Source organism: Herpailurus yagouaroundi, unplaced genomic scaffold (genome assembly GCF_014898765.1).
Source record: "Herpailurus yagouaroundi ecotype Mexico unplaced genomic scaffold, PumYag 209, whole genome shotgun sequence".
Classification (NCBI taxonomy): Eukaryota; Metazoa; Chordata; class Mammalia; order Carnivora; family Felidae; genus Herpailurus; species Herpailurus yagouaroundi.
The window spans coordinates 4188464-4210950 of record NW_024412440.1 but is presented as its reverse complement, the minus strand read 5'-3'; positions in this window follow the sequence as shown (position 1 = coordinate 4210950).

Genomic DNA, 22487 nt, shown 5'->3' with positions numbered 1-22487 from the left:
TATCTTACTTTCTTTTTCTTAGGAAAAAAAATTAAAGAATCAGGAAAGAACATCTTTATTTCATCTACTACATATCCAAAAACCTAACTTTTTTACTTCAAAAAGGATGGATTCTCTCTGAGACTGGCTCTCCTTGTATGTACAAAAATTCTATCCCTTCTCTCCTCAACAACAAAATGTTTTATGATTATTCTTTTTTTCTCGTCTCTTTGATTTTCCTCTTTCTACTGAATTATTTACAAATATGATATCATACTTCACTCCTTAATATGGCTCATCTCCTCCAGCAAATGCACTATTTTTCTGTTTACTTTTTTCTAAAACCAAGTTAGATCCATGTATTCCCCCCATCATTCCAAAGTCTTTGCTCCTGTTGAGGTTACCGATGGCCTTCATTGAACCAAATCCACTGGTTTACTCTCATCTTATCTGACCTGGGAGACTATTGATTCTTTTTTTTTTTTTCTTTCTTTCTTGAAACATTTACTTTTTTTGGAATTCAGGACTTGATGACCTACCAATTTTCCTTCTACCTCATTGACAAGTCCTTCTTAGATTCCTTTGTCCAATTCTCCAGACTACTTTCTAAATGTTGGAATGCCCTAGATTTCTGTCCTTGGCCCCTTTCTCTTCCTTGGATGTATGCAATGCCTGAGTGAATTCATCTGGTCCTGTAGCTTTACACCTTCTATTTTTTGATATCTCCTAAATTTATATCACCAATACTGGCATTAACACTAAAATTTTCAACCAACTATCTAATTAACATCTCCACTTGAATGTCTTTAAGCATCTGTCACTTAATATGTGCAAACTGAACACTTGGATCCTCACTCTCCAGACTCTCAGCCAGTGTTTCCCATTTCACTAAATGGTGCCAGGATTTGCACAGTTGTTCAAGACAAGAACTTTGGCATTACATTTAACTGCTCCCTTTGTCTCACAACCCAGAGAAATGTAGGTAGAAGGCATTGACATTACCTGCAGGTCTAGACCATTAAAAACAGCAGCAGATTTCCATTCTCTTTCTCTTTTACCTTCTTAGCTAAGCTGGAGGCAATGTGTACTGAGGCCTTAGAGGGTAACAGAGACAACATTTGCAGGCACCTGGATCCGTGAATCATCTGATTGGAGAAAAATCTTCCATGTGGGTCATCCAGTAAAACAAACATTAGACTCTTGTGTAAATGAAAAATGAGCATTTGTCAGGTTAAACTACTGAAATTTTAGAGTTGTTTGTCAGAGCAGTGTGGCCTGTCCTTACTAATATAAAAGTTCCTACTCAGAAGGATGGTATTACTTTTCAACAAAAACAAAATTGATCATGTGCTATTGGTTTTGTGGTGACACAGCAGGAGGCAAAGGAACTGAAAAAAAATAATAAGCTTGAAGGCTGGTGAGCCATATTATTTTGTGGCAAAATATTTAATAGAAATTTACCTGCAATAACTTGAAATGAACACTATATACTTACTGAGCCTATAATCTTATAACAGTGCCTAGAAAGTGCCAGAATGATATTATCCATCAGCTATTATGAGTTCCTTTTTAGAAGTCCTTATAAAAGAGAGAGCTGCCCATAAAAGAAGTAGCTCATTTTCAGGGAAAGATCAAAGGGAATGGAAAAATTTCACCAATCAAGGGCATTAAAGTTTTGGAAAAATCATTACTCTGGACCCTAAATAGTTAAGAGATAAGACAAAACAGGAAAAAAGAAAGAAAAAAAACTTTGAGCAACAAAAATCCAAGAAAGCTTTTAAATTAAACTAGGTGACTTAGTTTTGCAGGCAAAGTCAGATCAAGAATATTACTCAAGACCCTTAGTCTCTATAGCCTCAAGGTGGCTGTCATTAATCAGAGAGGAGGTAGGTGGAGATAATAAAGGAAAAAGTCAAGCATGGGAAATAATTTTAGGTACAAATTTGTGTTTATTGCCAAATAGATCTGTCTGGAAGCCAATAGATAAAAAGCTTCCTAAGTTTTCAAGAAAATTGTATTACCAAAGAAACTGCAAGCCTAGTTTAGAAAAAATAGTCTATGGCTGTCTACTATGTTCTAAACCTCTACTGTAATAACCTAACAGTAACCTGACAAGCAGGTGCCACATCTGTGTTTCTCTAAAGCAGACATACTTCCCATCATCTCTGTTAGCTGTGGCCATGGTGAATAGTAGACAAAAATAAAATAAAAAAATAAAAAGAAATTTAAAAAAAGTACTTTCTAAAGAGAGAGGAAGGAACCATGAAAAATATTGTTTTACAGGAATGTTATCAGAGAACAAAACCAGAATCTACATGACATTTTCCTTACCCCAGGTTAGGTTTTCATAATGCACATCCAGCAGATTCTGATAACTTTTGTGAAGCTATGACTGCTCTGAATATTCCATTCTGCCTATTCTGAGCCAATTTTATTATAGTTGTTCCATCCTCAGTTTATCATTGTATATTGGGTATGGAGATGCATATATTTTTAAATAACATACATTATCAGTTCATAACACAAACAATATCTAGGCCAAATAAAAATAACTGCTCATCACCTGGAGAACATGGGCTAGTAGTTAAATGGAGTTATTAGAATAGGGTCAACTAGTAGCTAGATAAGATTTTTTAGTTACCTCACATAGGAAGGAGGTGATGTGTCCTGTGTATTGGGCAATGGTGAAATGAATATTTGGTGGCCAAATGCATATTGTGGCAGAGACTGGCTAGATTTGAAATATTTTACCTTTTTCTTCTGCACACATAACTTGATTATATTTCACAGTTTTGCTTGCTGGAGTGATGAGATACAGTACCGACCAATGGAATAATGGTGGAAGGTATCTACAGTTGACCATTGACCAACACAAGTTTGAGCTACTTGGGTCCACTTATAATGGGTAATTTTCAATAATTATATATACTTACAATATTGATACAGTAGAGTACTATTAAGTATATTTTCTTTTCCTTATGACTTTCTTAATAACAGTTTCTTTTCTCTAGCTTATTTTATTATAAGAACACAGTATATAATACATGTACAAAAATATGTCTTAATTGACTTTATATTATCACTAAGGCTTTGGTCAACAGTAAAATTATTAGTAGTTCAGTTTGGGGGGAGTCAAAATTATATGCCCATTTTTTTACTGCATAGGAGGTTGGTATGCCTAACATTTGCATTGTTCTAGGGTCAGCTGTATAGTCTACTAAGCCAGACTCAAACAAACAAACAAACAAACAAACAACCCTATGAGATCCTCCATTCTTTCTTTCTCTGATAGGGATTGTTTTGACAGAGTCAAAAGAAGCAAGAAGCCTAAAATACTGCTTGACAAATAGAAAGGAAGCAAAAAAGCTGTACATATCCAGGAGACTTGCCTAACTAGAAACTGGGCTAGTATTGGAATGATAAATAACGTTTTATTATGTTTGCCCTGAAAATGCTTTATTTGTTATAGTTGTTATCTTTTTCTGCTAATAGAGTAGGTGGTATTATATATGTTATTATTATTTTATACTTTTTAAATTATATTTTCAACCAATACTTGACTAGGAGTTACTTGAGGGCAAGACAAAGCCTTAGTTTTTATTCTAATCACTTATTAAAATATCTTTCAAAACACATTCACTGGCATGTAACCTGTTCAAATAATACTATATGCTATACCTCATTGCACTGTAGTGGTAATGTCAGAAGCATTAGAAGGTTAATATGAGGTATCTCATTTTTTAATATCTAAATATATATTAACATATATTAGTATAAGATGCTATATATCATATGAAATATATTAATGAGATATGATATGGAAGAACATGTATTTCTTTACAAATTTTTGAAATGTGCTAAAATAAATACTACCTGCCCAATATTTGGGCAAAACTTACTAGCTTTGGTGTGATAAAACCTGGAAAAAAAAACCTCAAGCTCAAGATAATATTAATTCAAGTGAAACAGAGATAAAGCTACCCTGAAATTGATTTCATTGAAATCTTCAGCAAAATTCTTATTCCACTAAGAAAAAAAAAAAAAAAACACACTAAGTCCTAATTATAAACCCTGGATTTAGCTGTTAAGACTAAAATTAAAGTTAAATTCTCCAATGATACATTCACTGCAGTAATCCTTATTTTTAGTGCCATAAGATACATGACAGATTCCTATGTATCACACCTAATCATGAATATATTTTGGATTAAGGTATCTAATTCCTATAGAAGACAAATAGTAACTTACCTCTATGTTTAAAGGACTATCCTATATTTTCCCAAACCTACATACCCATTAAAATTTTGTGTTATTTCTTAAAATATCCTGTCCTCTGCAGTTTTTTTGTTGTTTTTTTTTTTTTTTTTTTTTTTTTGGTAACAATCTGCAGGTTTAAGTCAGCCTATTAAATATCTTCTATGAAAAAAATTTCAGTTTATTTCAAATGATTTACCACTAATAATACATATACTTTAACCCAAACTTACCTAGAATAATGTAATATTTTATTGGAGTAGAAATAGAAGCTTGAAAACAAAGGGCAATTCCTGAGTCCATTTTTCTGAACTATAAGCTTTCTTTTCAGTGTTTCTTATAATTTTTCATTTATCACAAGTGTCTGATAAGATAATTTTCAAATTCTTTCATGTCATTTACTTCTATAAAGTGAGTTTTGGTGATAGATAATGCAGGTGATCTTTGTTTAAGTTTGGTTTGAAAATTAAGTGTCTAGAAATGTAGTGGGCAGATTTTGAAGGCAGCAGAGATGTAGTCTATGTGGTCACTGAAACTGGTGACTATTATGAGGAAGATGTCTACATGGGCCACTTGAGATCATGTCATTCAGCTCCCATAACGTCTAATTCTCACCGAGACAATTGGGAAGCAATGAGCTTCATTTCACATATACTTCCTCTGGCCTCTCTAAGACCCTCTGAAAATTGGAAGCTGGTCAAATTCTTATTCTGAAAAGTAGATAATGGGAGAAAACTGTCAGTTATAAGAAAGTCAAGCAGAATTGTAGGTATAAGTTTTCTGTCTCTTAAAATAACTTAAAAATTTGAATCGATAAAGTCAGTATCTACTCTTGAAGAACCCAATGACTGACTTTGAGGGTTTTATTCTATTCTACTGGCACCTATGGCCATTCAAATCTGGTTTTAAAAACTAAGAAATAAGAAATAAATGTACTGTTTAATTTATCCAGGCACAGGAGATGCTGGGCATGATCAGAAACAATAGCCAAAAATCAACTCTGAGAGCAGAGCCCAGTTCTGCTTCATCTTTATGTTCCCAGCGCATTATAAATTGTAAATATTCCTGTGAATATATTAAGAAAAAAGAATTGGTATATTGGTCTAAAGGAGAAAGATGCACAGATGGAACATTTAGGGTTGGACTTTCAATGACAGTCTCACTCTGGTGGGAAGTTCACATTGATCTTTAAAAGACCTCTCCTGATAGCCGGATTTTGGTTTTAATGGAGTAGAATCTATACTTCATTCTCTGAAACCCAGTATTTATTTATTATGGAAAAGTAAATTTATCATGGGTCAGAGGAAATATTTACATTTAAGGAAAATAATGCCATGTAATGTTTTAAATAAAGATGTGACAAAGCCGAAGTAGTAATTACACAAGGGATTTACAGGAATAACACAGAAAGCAATGTTTCCATAACCCCTAGCTCCTCTTTCTCCCTCTTGCTGAACTTGAACTTGTGTCTTTGTATAAACATGTTTGCTTCTTTGTCATACAGAAGATTGGGTGAGAAAATAAAGCAAACTTTATTAACTCAAATAAAAAGATAGGTGGGTCTGTTCAGGAAACAAGTTTGGATTATTGTCTGGAGGTAAATTTTCTTAAGGGAATCTACAAATAAATTATGCTAACGTTGAAGTTCTTTAAGTGTATTTTTTTTCCTGCAGAATCTTTAAAGGATATATCAGGTAAGAAACAAGTAAGGGAGACAAATAATAAAACAGTCTTTATGATGCATAAAAATTACCTGATTATACTAAGGTAATACTAAATAAATTTAGTAAAATATGAACTGAATTTATAGACAAAAAATTACATTCACAAAAGCAAACAAAATGTCTCCCATGATAAAATATGTGTTTTTCTTTGAAGAATGAGTTATGGGATAGTAGTATAGGATAGTAGGTTATTATGTATCATAGGATAGTAGTATATAGTAGGATGTAGGATAGTAGTATATTGTTACATGATAAGCTAAAATGGAAAAGATAGTAGTAAGTTGAATAAAAAATTATTAAAGTTACATTGGAACCAGCCATATAGAAGATTGAGGTGCAGTGGATGAATATCATCTAATTCATTATCAAGTCCACAAGAAAAAATAAATCAGTCCGTTTATGTATTTATAATTTATTAATTTTAAATAAAATGATGCTTTAAGTTAAGCAATTTAATTGAAACATCTGATACCTTTATAAATTTAATTAATTAGCTAATTAATTTTTATTTAAAAGATTGATCCAATAATCCTGTACAATCACAACAGCAAAATGCAGTCGAAACTGTACTTTCTACTCCAAATAATATACAATAAAACCAAATAAAATGAGAGAACAGGTAGCCAATAATTATTATAAGGACTATTCTTCTGTCACATGTGCACACATATAGCAATATTATTTAGTATCATCCTTTGAAAATATAAACCATTAAATAAATTTTGTTATTTTAATCTAGTTTGCTAAATAAACATTGCCTGGTAGTCAATATATAATTCACTTTCCAAAAACTTCTCAAACTGATGTTTAAGCCACATCTTCAATTCCAACTAAAGTAAAGTGAGCTTAAAGTTGCCCTTTGTTTTTTACCTAGTTAAAAATTAGTAGGTAAATTAAAGCAACAAATAGTTGCTGAGATATATTTTTTATTAGTAGAAGCGGAAGATGAATAGACATTCCTGGGTGGCTCAGTCGGTTAAGTGTCCAACTTCAATTCAGGTCATGATCTCATGGTTCGTGGGCTTGAGCCCCCCCCATCAGTCTCTGTGCTGACAACTCAGAGCCTGGAGCCTGCTTTGGATTCTGTGTCTCCCTCCCTGTCTCTCTGCCCCTCCCATACTTGAACGCGCTCTCCCTTTCTCTCTCCCTCTCTCAAATATAAACAAACATTTAAAAAAATTAAAAAAAAAAGATGCATGGACATTTCTAAATTCAGAGCTAACAAAATTAAATTTTAAAAATTAACTTTGCCTAATTCTTGCATATTTACCTGGGTAAGTAGAATTTTCATCTTTGAAAATATACTTTTATGGTTTATATAAATGTAGCAAAATATCTGGATGAAGAGTAAAAAATAGTATGGCCAATCATCCACTTATTCTAGTTACTCACATAAATCATACTATATGCTAAAATTCATGTATTGAAAAAAAACAAGGTAGACATAAGAGCGTTCTAATGTTTTATACTAGCTGCATCAAACATTTAGTTTCAGATACATAGATTTGTAAATTTCAAAATGGAGTTCCTTCCTTTCCTCCAGTATTTAGACATCAGTTGAAATTTATGAATTCTGAAAAACACATAACAAGATAATCTATAAAGTCAGAAATTTTCCTCCTCATTAGTGAAAACTGCCTTACTGTGTAAAGTATTATTATTTCTCTCTTTCAGAAAACATTCTGAAGTTTTAATTTGCTGTTTATTAAACAAGCTCTCTCAGCTTCCATTATATCATAGTCTTTTTCCTTGTATGCTACTTTTTGTTGCATTGCCTGTTTTTTCTCTGCTTAATTTGTTTTTCCTCACATTTTACTCATGACCACATGTTTTTCTCCCACTGTACATCATTCAGTAAGTCATTCCCGATATACATGGTACATTTTGGAAATTTTCTGGAGTATTATTGGTTATCACGATCAGGAGCATGTTTAGTGGGAAGGGAATAATTAATTATGCTGAATGTCCCGCTCTCTGTGGGATAATTTTATGAAATGAGAAATGACTCACAGCCTGAACAACTTTAAAAAGTTTCACCAGACATTCACGGTAGTAAACGTGATGAAATATTTCGAAGTGAGCATCTAACTCCAATTCACATGAAATTCAATTGATGTTTAACCAAGGGTACTATTGTAATTTTTTTCTATTTGGCCTTTACCAATTACCAAGTCTAGCTTCCTTTGACCTAAAATGCCTAAAGTCTCCTTACCTCTCCTCTTTTGCTCCCAGCAATTCAGTTCTGACACTACCCAGAGTTGGGACAAATTTTACAAGATAAGGGCATAGGCCTCCAAAAAACTGTCCTCACTTTAGATACCAACCTTGAGCCCAGGAGTTCCCATGACACCAGCCCTCTTGACAAACTGGCAACATACTTGGGGGTTTCCACTACTCCCTCAGTTTGAATAATTCACTGGAAAAAGTCATAGGACTCAGGAAATGCGCTATACTTACAGGGTTTTTGTTGTTGTTATTTTTGTTTTTGTTTTTAATAGCAGAAATGGATACAAAACAGGACCAAAGAAGAGATGACTAGGGTGAGACCTGGGGGGGTTCTAAATGCTAAGTTCTTCATCAAGTCAAGATACATCACTCTCCTGTCACACTGATGTGTAACAGTACACACAGAATGCTGTTAACCAGGGAAGCTCACCCAAGCCTCCGTGTCTAGAGATTTATTGGGATATCATTACACAAGCTAATTGATTGAATCGTTGGTCTGGCAGTTGAACTCAATCTTTTGGCCCCCTGTCCTCCCCAAAAGTCAGATACCAATTGGATCAAAGCCCCAACCCTCTAATGACATGGTTGGTCTTTCTGGTGTGGCCAGCCCTGATCCTGGTTTTCCTCATTAGCAGAAACCCAGCTATGGTCACAGGGCACTACCTTGCATAACAACGGTACACCTGTCACTTATGAAATTTCAAGGATTTGGAAGCTGCCTCCTAGGAACCAGGGATAAAAGCCAGCCAAATTCTTTATTACACAACACTCCCTATTACCTTTCCTTATTTCAGATTCTCATCATCTTTCCAAAGACTTGTGTTATCATCTAAGTTTTGTTCCTACTTCCTACAATGGTTCTGCTTCAGATCCATTGTCTGTAATCTTATAGGAATAATCTAGCTAAAATGCAATTTGAGCAATCCCAGTACTTTGTTTGAGTCCTTTAGCAATGCTCTGAATTAAGCAAATCTAGGTTCCTTAGCATAATGTACAACACTCTCCAAAAGCTTCACCTGCCTAGTTCTCTAGTCATATTCATACCCTAAATTACTTTTTTCCATTTGAAAAAAAAAAAACTTACTTGTATATCCCTCCTAAAGTGACTGATATTTCTCTTTTGGGTGCTATTGCTCATTCTAATTTCTTTTTTAGAAGACCTTTCCCTCCCTCTGCATAACTGCATAACTGTTTATAATTCAAGATTCAGATTAGGCAAAATTAAATCTTTCTTGCTCTACTCAGATTGGGTGGGGTTCCATTTTTTTTTGTATGTGTTCTTTTGCTACTCTGTACACTATTTTTGGGAAGTCACTTATTTTCTATTAAAAATTTTATTTATGTAAATGTCTACATTGTAAAATTACCCCTGATACTTGTTTTCTTCTTTTTAATTTGTAAGAGAGACCTGAGTTTTTATATGGCTCTTAAGATTTCCCACAAGAAAGACTACATTTTCCAGCTTACATCATGGGTAGTGTGCCATGTGATTAAGTTCTGATTTAAGGGATATAAGTGTGATGTAAGACTTCCAAGAAGTGCCCTAAAAGGGAAGAATTGGTCCTGTCTTTTATGTTTTTTTCTGCGTGCTAAAGTGAAAATATTCAGAATGGAATCAAATAGTGCCATAAGGTGGAAGCCATGTGTATCGGAAGCCGGTATGAACTGTTTCCTGAATAATTGTTGTCTTTATCATTCTTAGACTATCTTGATTTTTTTTTTCCACAAGAGAGAAATAATGTCTGTCTTATTTAAGTAGCTATTGTCTTGGTCACTCTGGCCAAAATCCAGTGCTGATTGCTATTCTTCTCACAAAGTGTAAGCTCTTATTATCTTCTTAATTTCCAAGAACAAGAACAATAGCTAGAACTGTATGTACTCAGTCATTGTTCATTGAATTGAAATAAAATATAGATGAAAGAGCAACTGATTTCTATTTATAAGGAGATAACGAAGTATTTGTTCAATAGTTTTAATAGATTTATTCCACTGAAATCGGTTTTTTGGATAATGATAATTTGAAGTTTTAAATATATGAAATTGGTCAAGTGAGTAAATATCAGTTAGATAAAAGAGACACATTTTGGAAAGACACATTTGGCCAAATTACCCAAATGGCAAAATCTATTATAAAAATATATTGTATATTTCAAATAGATTGTATATTTCAATATTATAAATTGCATATTTAGTATTGAAAAGCTTAAGGTAAAAACATAATTATCAATATACAAATTAATGGGAAAATATTTTGGTTTATTTCTTTGGTTTGCTTTCAACAGAGTATATCTTTATCAATGTCAAACACAATGCTCCCACTTTTGGGCTTTTATTACAGCACTTCTTCCTTGTTTTCCTCTACTTCATACTTTCCTATCTTCTTAGGCTTATTGGCTGACTCTTCTATTTCTGTTCAAACCCTATATGTTGCAGTAGCCCAGGTCCTGTCTATCAGCCCCTCACTCCCTGGGAATCTCATTGAATCCATAGCTTTAGTTACCATCTATAAGCCTGTATATCCCAAATCTGTGTTTTCTGTCTGTACCTCTCCTTGAAATCTCGATTTGTATATCCAAATATTTACTTAAACTTTACATTTTGATACCCAGTAGTCATCTAAGACAACATATTCAAAACAGAATTATTGAAATACCACATAAACTACCTTCCCAAAAACAAACCTGCTTTTTTTTAAAGCAGTTTTTTAACATTTATTTATTTTTCAGACAGAGAGAGACAGAGTGTGAGTGGGGAAGGGGCAGGGAGAGAGAGAGGGAGACATAGAATCCTAAGCAGGCTCCAGGTTCCAACCTGTCAGCACAGAGGCCAATGCAAGCTCAAGCTCACAAGCGGTGAGATCATGACCTGAGCTGAAGTCGGACACCCAACCGACTGAGCCACCCAGGCGCCCCAACAAACCTGCTTTTATACCTGTCTCCTATCAATGAAGTCCATTCAGTAGCTCATATCAAAACCTTAGATCATGTTTTTGATGTGCCTTATTTATCATATCCATTTGTATTCAATGACAGATTCAACTCTAAAAGATATCCACATCTCTTGGAATATATCCAACTCTTTCTATCAAATCTACAACTCTCCTATATCAAATATCCATCTCATTCATTTGAATCACTACCATAGGATCTTAGATAGTCTCCTCTTTTTGTCTTGTTCCTGGGCTCCTAGTTTCCCTCAGAAACTATTCTCCACATATGGAGAAAGTCCTTTTACCTGTAAGAAGGAACATGCCATTTCTCTACTTAAAATAAGACATTTAATATATGTTTCAAAAGAGTAAACACATTCTTATAAATGGATTGATTATTCTAGTCTTAATAATAGGAAGATGATACTTCTAATACAATTGAGTTAAAAAACACTAAAAGTCCCTTATACAAGATGTGGAATAGAATAATATTCAGCCATAAAAAAAGAATGAAATCTAGCCATTTGCAACAATGTGGATGGATCTAGAGGGTATTATACTAAGTGAAATATATCAGGGAAAGGAAAATACTGTGTAATTTGTCATATATGTGGAATCTAAAGAAACCAAAACAAAACAGAAACAGACTCAAAAAATACAGAGAACAAACTGGTGCTTCCCGGGGGGATGGAGTGGGAGGGATGGGTAAAATAGGTAAATGAAATTAACAGATTCAAACTTTAGGTTGTAAAATAAATGTCATGGGGATGTAAAATACAACACAGAGAATATAGTCAATAATATTGGAAAAACTTTATATGGTGATAGATGATAACTATACTTAGTGGTGAGCATTTTGTAATATATGTAGATATTGAATCATTATGTTGTACACCTGAAACTAATATAACATTGTATGTCAACTACACTTCAATTTAAAAAATTCCTTTATGTGTCATTCACCTATATATCTATAAAATATAATTCAATGTCAGCAGTAAAGTCATATGTTTTACAATCTGTAAAGTTGGTGAATTGTGGTACATTATCACACACAAATGATCCATCACATAAAGGTGTATTAACAGAACAATAATAATTTGAATCATATGCTAAAAATAAATGAAACTGGTGATTTGGTTTCTTGTTTACTGTGTGTGTGTTTCCTTATTAACATATTTCTCATTCAAATCTGGTGATAAAAATTACTCTACTTGGATTGTTTTCCAGTGAAAAGATGGAATAAATAAAAAGAATTTCTTAAATACAGAACAATGAAAATTTTATTTTCATTTTGTTTCATTTTGTTTTAGAGATCAGCTTCCCCTAGAGGCAAAGTGTTTTCCCTTCCCATATTATCACATTATACCTTGATCAAAGTATCTCAGTAAACAAAGTCATCTAGCCCTCTATTACTAGGTAAACTCCCTATTATTGAATTTTCTTTTGTTCCCCACTGAATTAGTGTCCATTTGCTACTGTAACTTTTTACCACAAACTTACTGGTTTAGAATAACAGAAATTTCTTTTTTCTTTTTTTGCATGTAACAGTAGTTCATTCCTTTATTTTTATTATTTTTTTCAAGTTTTTATTTAAATTACAGTTAACATAATGTTACAGTATAACATTAGTTTCAGATGTAGAGTCTAGTGATTGATCACTTACATACAATACCCAGTGCTCATCACAGCAAGTGCCCTCCTTAATGTGATCATTCTGTCTGCAGCTCAAAAGTTTAAAACCATCTTATTGGGCTAAAAGCAAGGTGTCAGCATGGCTGCATTACTTCTGCAAACTACAGGGGTCTGTTTGCTTGCCTTTTCCAGCTCTGAGAACACCTGCTTCCCTTGGGTCAGGACCATCATTTTTTATCTTCAAAGCCAGTACTGTCCAGTCAAGAGATTCTAAGGCTGCCACCTCCCTGCTTCTCTCTAGTGTTTCCCCCTTTCACTTTTAAGAAACCTGTGATTGTATTGAGCCTGTCTTAGTCTGTTTAGGCTGCTGAAACAAAGTATCAGGGTGAGTAGCTTATAAACAACAGTAGTCTACTTCTCACAGTTCTGGAGACTTGGGAAGTCCAGTATCAAGGCACTGGTGGATCTGTGAACTTCTCACTGTTAATTTCACATGGCAGAAGGGGAAGGGAGCTCTTTTGGGCCTCTTATATAAGGGCACCAATCCCAATTAAAAGGACTTTGCCCTTATGCCCTAATTACATCCCAAAAGCTCCACCTTGAACACTATCACAGTGAGCATTAGGATTCAACATATAGGGGTGCCTGGTGGCTCAGTCATTTGTGTCCAACTCTTGATTTCAGCTCAGGTCATGATCTCATGTTTCGTGAGTTCAAGCCCCATATCAGGCTCTATGCTGACAGTGTGGAGCCTGCTTGGGGTTCTGTCTCTCAAAATAAATAAACTTTTTAAAAAAAGGAATCAACATATAAATTTGGAGGGAGTATTACAAACATTCAGTCCACAGCAGGGAACAATAGTAATAATCCAAGATAATCTCTGTATTGTAAGGTCAGCTGAATAGCAATTTTAATTCCATCTGTAACCTAATTCCCCATTTTAATGTAAGCAAACATGTTCACAGGTTTTTGGAACTGGGCCTTGAACATCTTTGAAGAATTATTACACTTACCACCATCACCAACTGGTGGACTACTCCCGTTGAGTTGTCAGGGGATGGAGAGATATATTTTAGGACTCAAAAAGTGCAAATGGTGTGTTGAAAATTAAATTTTCCATTCTCAGATTAAACACATTTTTATTCATCCAACCACATCTTCAGTAAAACATTTATTAGACACTTACTCTACCTACAACCCTTGGAAACAGACACACCACCCATTCTGATGAAATTTATAATTCATTGGGGGAACAGGCACACTGGAATTGGTGTGAATGTTACAGAGATACACCCAAAATTATGGGATTTGTTACAGATCCCCAGATAGTCAGTGGTAGCTAGTTCATTAAGAGAAGTGGGAAATTATTTCACCTAAAAGAATTATTTCCCACTAGTAAATATTAGACATTGAGGTAGATAGAGAAGTTATCCAGAGCCTTTCAGTATAGTTCAAATCACATCATGTAAAAGTCTGGCCTGATCTTAGCACTTTTTGAGATAAAATTCAGTTTCTTAAAAAATGACTGGAATGTTTGTTTTAACCATAGCAGGTAAACACTCCGATTGTTACACTAGTGATCAGATTGTTATCAGACACATCAAAGACAGGAAGAAAAGAGTAATGGTGGTTTTTACTACAATAACATAGCAGTATAGTGTATAGGCAATCTAGAGAGAACATTAAGCTCTGTGGGAGCAGTGCTAGAGTATGAAGCCATTTTCTTTGTTACCATAGAAACAGCAAAATGTCAACTATTTTTAGAGCTTTGTTCCAAGATTCAAGCATCCATGCTAGTTATCAGTATGTTTAAAGATGCCAGAAACATATGCCAAGTAATATAGCTAGAAATTTAAGTCTGTAAGGTAATTTATTTCCTCTAGGACATTTTAATAATATGCATGTCCCCCACATTTAGTGGTATTTACGCAAATAAATGTCCACACTTTATAAAAGATTATATAAACAAGTATTATTTTATATACACATATTTAATAAAATAAGTTACTTCCACACATGGTTTTTCAAGGGTGAGTATAACATTATAGTGTTCATAGCTATAAACACTATAATTAACTTGGTACACAGACACTCAATTAGTTGGCCTCTGTTATCACTTAGCTAATTTCTTTCACCTTCAATAAACATCTACTGAAAGCCAGGCACCCCACTAGGTACTGCAAATATAAGGATGACAAAAGTGCCATATTTTTCCCCAAGTACATATTTTCAAACGTGAGCTTGACCTTAAGATGCGTTATATTATAAAACCTGACAAAAATTTTAGGACAAACAAATGTTAATTAAGGTGCCTTTCTCCAAAAATAAAATGTTGGTTCTTAATTTTTGCCAAGAAGCAAAAATGAAGAATGGATTCATGTTTAACTGTAATTTTCTTTGTGTTTGATGCTTAATGAAGATCCTCTGGCAAATAAGAATGTAAAATCCATCTGTGCAGAATGCTTTACATATTTGTATATAATGGAAAATTAGTAACTTTTATGTTTTTATGGGTAAGACATAAACCATGCAATTAGGAAGAATTATGCAGTTATCAAAATTTTGAATTACCAAAAGTACTGTTCGCTCATTACTATGTATATATAAGATGTTTATAATTCATGACCTTCATCTTCTTTTTTTATATTTTAACTTAAAATGTGTATTAGGGGGTTTATAGACAAATGTAATTATTGAAAGCAATTTGAGAAGAAAGTGATCTGGCAAAATATTCTCACACTGAGATTTACTTTCTTAGATTACCACTGATGCCTCATGAATTCTGTAGATAGAGACAACTAATTGAGAATAACATGGTCAGAAGACCTTTTGCAGGAAAAATATCCTCTCATTTGGAGTGACTTAAATACTGTTGTTACACAGTCTTTAGTAGCAAGTTAAAAATCAAGTTATTAGGCAAATTTATCTAACTTAAAAGGATCAAAAGTCCATATTTAAAATTAAGATAACAAACTTGTATGGATTCCTTCAATAGGATTGGTGTTTATTGGTTAAGAGGTAATAGGCAAGCCTTGATAGCAAAAAAAGAAAAGAAGTGGGGGGAGCATGGCTGCAATAAGCTAAAGTTGCCATCTCTTTAACATGTGGAAAACATTTTACAATATTCCAAAAATACACATACAGATATCTGCATATTTTTTAAATGGCATTTGATGGTACTTTAATGAGTCACATATCCTGAGATAAAAAGTTAATACAATTATCTAGATAATTGCATGTCAAATTATTTGGAATCTCCAGCAGAGAAAAAAATAAAGATTTTACTCTAATTGCCAATTTTCATTTCCTTTTGTGCTAGAAAATATGTCTTTGCATAGTCTGTTCCTTCCTAAAGGTGAAATCACGAACACATTATTCTTTACATTGACTCTGCAGTTTGCTGTAGTCATAACTTGACCACCAAATGACCTCATGTAGTGCATGCTACTTAGGTTTGCCTTTTGGACTGAGAACTCATCTTCCAAACTGATAGAAGTGTTGACTGCATTCTGTCTAAGAATTGCCCTCTGTGGAAATCTGTTGTCTCGCCCCAGGCTTCATGCATTCATTGGGGCAAATAGCATCCAATGATGGAGGATATATGAAAGTCTGGTCTTTATTATTTTCTCTATCAATATCCCATATATTTCATATGATACCTAGTATTGATTTACATGACCATCCCAGGTTCAAAGCTCTCTGTGAGATTAATTGATGCTTCTGTTAAAACAAGTCACAGTTCGACTTCTCCCTCTACTGAATCTTGGTCCCTCATGCCCCTATAGGAAACTTTTCTTAGAGCTCTCCCGAATAAACCTCTTGCACTCAAATCACCATATTAGAGTCTGTTTCCAGGGAATTCCAATAAATACCTTAAAGATGTGTTTGGAGGACTAAACATCAACTATATAACAAAACGAGCAGAGGGTTGAAAAAAGTTGGTTTTTACCATTTATTTACCTGTTATTGGTTAACACTTGTAGATCTCACATACTACTGGATTGCTTTATTAATAATTATCTATGAAAATGAATAAGTTCTTTTGCATACTTATTGCTACTATATTAGATAATGTATAGGCAACTTCACATTCATTAGAGCTTATTTTTCTGCATTTATAATCTATGTAGGTGACACCATTGGTAATGCCTTAATTGGTAGTCTTTTCTTTTTGGTAATGTAAAAAGTATATATAACATAATTTGTATATTCTAGGGCCAAGAATTCCTCTCAGGAAATAATTCGCATTTTTCCTTTAATAAAAAAATCTGATTATAAAAATGTTAAAGATGTATATGCTATCCTTATTGTGTAATTCTTATTATCTTCCTCTTAATAAACCATGTATTTCTAATCATCCTTCACTTCTTTATTACCTAGCACAAAGTACATTTACAATAAATGAATTAATTATGAATAAAATAATTGATTCTTACACTGAGCTGCCATATTCATCAAGAACAGGCAAATAGCACAAGTTAAGGTCAACTAACATTTATATGTTAACTTCCTTGTGCTTTTCTTATGATGTAGGTTAAGCAGGTTGGTTAGTGTATAAGAAAGAACCTATTTGGAAGGTTAGATCAAGCTGAGTTCATACTTCAATTTTGCCATTTATTTGTATGACCATTGCAAGTTAATAAACCACCTCATTTATTTTTATCTTCTTAGTTTGTCTTCATTCTTTCTTTACTCTCTTCCTTCACTTCTCTATTTTTTCCTTCCTTAACAAAAATTAATTATAGTCCATCTGCTGTGGACTGAGTGCTATGTGGGTGTTTACAAACAGGATTGTACACAAAATAAGTTTATATCCTTAACTTTCTTACTATTTTAAATAGTAAATAAGAAGAAAATAAAAGGGTGGTGGTGGTGGTGATATTTAACTCAGTCTAGAGTTTTTAGGAAAGGTTTCCCAGAATATATATTGACAAAGATGGATTCAGATACAAGATTTTGGTAAGATGTAGAGATAGTGACTGAAGAGGAAGGAGAGGATCACTGACAGAGGTTATAAGCAAAGGAATATGTGGAAGTGTGGAGGCAAGAGAGCAGAGTATAATGGGAACTTTGTGTATTTTAATTTTGGGGACTTATTTTACCATGAGCGAAAGAAACGCTCTTAGGTCTAACCAAGAAAGAAGAGGGACGTGTAATAAGAATCCAGGAGTGTCTGTAGGTCCTTTGAATGGCTGCAATCTGTCATAGGCAAGCGATCATGATCTGATCCTTTGGACCACATGGTGTTTTATGTCTGCTGCATTCAGCATCTCTGTTTCAGTCATCCCTGTGTTTCTATTTTGCTCTAACTTTTTTTTCTTCTTTTTGTGTATAATGGAAACATCACTTTCCCAATCCCACATCTACATCACTACTCATTTCAGAGACCAGCAGAATCTTGATAAGGAGCCCTATCTCCCCAATACAGTTTACTGCAAGTGAAAATTCCCATGGGATCATATGTCTTCCTGATATCCAACCTTACTCTAAATGGATTAGAAAGATGGTATGGTTTGGACATTGTGGGCCAACTTAAGAGCTCATTTCTGTAGAAAATGATTACTAAAGGAGGATTGCCCTTCTGGGACTGGGGCATAGAGTGGTTGGGGTAGAGGAGGGAGAGATAAAATATTTATTGCCTTGCAAGTTATAATAAGGACTTGGGACTTTATGCCAGAGGTATGAAAAATAGAGATTTGCAAGTGACATGACAGGATTTTCTTTTTTAGAAAGTGTACCTCATGTGTCAGTGCAGAAAATTTATTTGAATGGGTCAATATTCAGTGTAGGGAGACTTGTGTAGCCCAACTGAAATACAATTCACTAGTGGCAAAAGATTAATAGTTCATAGAGACTGGAAATAAAACCAGGTCACAATGAAAACTGCAAGGAGCCTGCAGGATTACATTGTCCTCAAGGTTACTATTAGGATTTCTATCAGGAGCAGATCCAGGATTTGGGAATCCAAAACACTGACAATTTGGGAATATTCTTTAATGAAAAAATACATAAAAATAAAATTTGGAATAAGTGCAGATATTTATTTGTATCAGAAAGGAGATAACAATGAATTTAAATGTGTTTCCAACTCAACTTCCCCTTTCACAATTTCACGAATGCTTAAGATACCCCATTGTCACCCAACATGAGGGAAAGCATGGCAGAGAAGAAGCCAAAGTGGAAATACACAATGGTCCTGACTGAATGCAGTAAAAGTTACTGAATTTTTGGAAAATTTAGCATACATATGATCATATGAACATATTGCTTAGGTCCCTTCTAGAGACATTAAAGGTTAAAGGGTATTGCAGCTTAAGCTTTATTAGTTTCATTATAAATCTACCTCCAGTTATTAAATGTGACAGATCAAATTCTTCCAGGAAAGCTGAAAATTCCAGTGTCCCCACAAAGCTATAAATATGTTTGAATCAATCTAATATGTCAGGAAGAGAGTAATGTTATTCCACAAGACCTGAGATGTAACTTAAGGCTATATTCAATGACTATTCTTCTTGTATGTATAGTAAATAGAGCAATATTTTAAATGCTTACATGTGCCCAGTAGTCAATGCTCTGAAAATGAAAAATACATTGTTTCTTGGAACTATATGTTGTTTGAAATTTTTAGGGTTCAGGTTTACTTAGGATAATCTATTTACTTCTAAGTTACTTTTACTTTTTTAATATTTAATATCCTGAGTATACTTTGAGAAATATTCTCTTTCATTGTCTGCAGATGACTGAAATGAGTGAAGGAGTCACAGCTCACTGGTTGTATTCATGCTCCCCTAAAGGGGTAGCATCCAGGTTTAAGAATAATTATCCTAAAGTATTTATTGTCCTTTGAAAAGTGATTTTTAAATAGATATACCAGGAATCCTTGTCTTACAAGAGTACTCGAAATAGGCAACTTTTAAAAACAAGTTCAAAGTTTATTTCCACTGAGTGGATAGGGAGTTCTTTATGGTCAAATGAGAAATAAGAGCCTAATTTCTTGGACTTAGAAAATATTACAATATAATAAATTTTATAAAGGGATTTTTAAACTTAAAAATTGATAGATTTTATATCTACATGACTTTTTATTCATCTGGTTAACCAGAAAGTTTCCTGTATGTATTTCTGAGCAAGATAACATTATTACTTGGTTTTTATAAAATATCTCCATGTAGAGCATGTCATTTTACTTTTTGTAATTTGTGAGTGTTTGATGCTCATGAAAAATGTCAGATTGACATCCCTAGATACCAGAGTCCTCAATTTGTGATTTATATAAGCCTTGGGGAAGCACAGCCTTCTCAATGATCCTAGCCAACATAGTTACAACAGAGCAGTTTAAGCAATAACTGGATGGCTCAGGGCTTGGCCTCTTTGCTGAATCTGTCAGCCAATGTACCAATTAACTCAAATACAATTTTTATGATGTGTACCAATTTCATTGGAAAAGTGAATACATGGCTGTAGGTTTTACAGTTGCCTCAAGAAACAAAGAGCCTAAACTAATTGCAAAAGCTGTCACTATTGTCATTGAGCCACTGAGTTGAAAAGTTTACTGAGCAATCTCTCACAGTTTGCTTTGTACCTACAGTCATGCTTTTACCTAAATTATATTATTTGCCTTGGAGGCAAACACAAAACAAGGAGAAATTAATTAAATAATCATATAAAGGCAGAATGTATTTTATTTACATGGTCATAAACTTCACTGTATATATTGAAAAATCTCATTCTTCTCAATTATAATGCTTACTAAATCTATTGCTAAAACTTCTTATCACGAAACATTTGGCCTTCATAAAAATGTTGTTTTTAAAATGTGTAAACATATTCTATATAAGATCTGTTTCTGTGACTTGCTGATGATTCCTAAAAAGACGAAATGTGTGGATGGCTTCTCTCTTGATTATGAAAATCAGACAATCTTGTGGATCTGTGAAACTAAAATAAAAATGAGACACTTCTAAGGAAACAGAAGAGTTTGATCTGAGGTTAATATTGGGTAGAAGGGAGTAGGGTCCGTGGACAGTTAAGAGTTAAGGAGAGTCTGGTTCCTTGTGCAGAGTTTAGGCTGAGGGAAAATGTACCTGTCCCTTTTTTTACTTCCATAATGCCATGGGTGGGTTATTGCTTTAAAAATGGCCACTGGAGTCAGAATAGCAACAGCGTCAACCCAGATCTGACTGGAATCAGAGACTATACTGTCTAGAATAAGAATTAATAAAATATGCCTAGAGAGACAAGACGGAAACTTTTCCCACCCCATCACCTCACAGGTTGGGCTAGAAGATCATAATTTGGGAATTAGAAACTTCTGGAAAAGAACAATACCCAAGCATGAAGCATGGAGAATGGCCTGAAGGATAAGGTCACCTGCAAGATTAGGCTGAATGTTCAACTATAGAGGTCTCCTTGCCCTGGAGCATATTTTTTAACCCCCTCCCTTAAATTCCAAGGACAGATGCTAAAACCAGACTTTTAGCCTTTCTTCCCTCCCTAACTATCTAAGGTAGCTGAAAGAAAGCTTATGGGGGTGGAGGGAATAATAAGAAATCTAAGGAACCAAAATGCATACAAAAATAAGACTACAAATTGAATGATTTATACTACACAAAACAGAATTAATGTAACTGTGAAATAAAAATAATAAATAGGTCTAAAATACCCCAGGGGCACCTGGGTGGCTCATTTGGTTGAGTGTCTGACTTCGGCTTAGGTCATGATCTCGCAGTCTGTGAGTTCCAGCCCCATGTCGGGTTCTGTGCTGACAGCTCAGAGCCTGGAGCCTGCTTTGGATTCTGTGTCTCCCTCTCTCTCTCTGCCCCTCCCCTGCTCATGTTCTGTCTGTCTCTCTGTCAAAAATAAATAAACATTAAAAAAAATAATAATAAAAAAATAAAATACCCCAAAGCATTAAGTAAAAATAACAATAATATTAAGCAGAAACACTAGAAACATCTATGGAATAGACAGTATTTAAATTTAAAAAATGGTAGCTTGGAAGAAAGGCAGAATGTATACAGCAGAAAATCATCTTAAGAAACTCCTTTAAAGAAGATAAAATGATGGGGCGCCTGGGTGGCTCAGTCAGTTAAGTGTCTAACTTCAGCTCAGGTCATGATCTTGTGGTTTGTGAGTTCCAGCCCCACGTAGGGCTCTGTAATGACAGCTGAGAGCCTGCTTCGGATTCTGTGTCTCCCTCTCTTTCTGCTTTTCCCCCACTCATGCTCTGTCTCTCTCTCTCTCTCTCTCTCTGTCTCTCTCTCTCTCAAAAATAAACAAACATTAAAAAAAATTTAAAGAAGATAAAAATGAATAAAAGTTTGGCAGTTCATGGCACTGTAAATAAAAATTAAGATATGTGGAGTCTAGTAATAGGCATATCAACATCCTCATATCTGAAGTTCTGGGCACAAAAAAATGTAGACAGGGGAGAAAAATACTGAAAAGATAATGACTAAGAACATAGACTAACAGCAACCTAATCTCAAGACCAACTTAAATTAAAATTTTTTGATAATGAAATATAAAAAGAAAATTCTAAAGCTTCCTAAGAAAGATAGTATATTCTACAAAGAAACTAATGAAATTGACACTGAACTCCAACACTGGATGGGAAGTTTTTAAAGTGCTACTGGCAAAGTCCAAAGCTAGAATTTAAACTTAGCCAAATTATCATTTCAGTGGAAGGGTAAGGGGTGCCTGGGTGGCTCAGGTCATGATTCTCAGATCAAGGGGCCTAG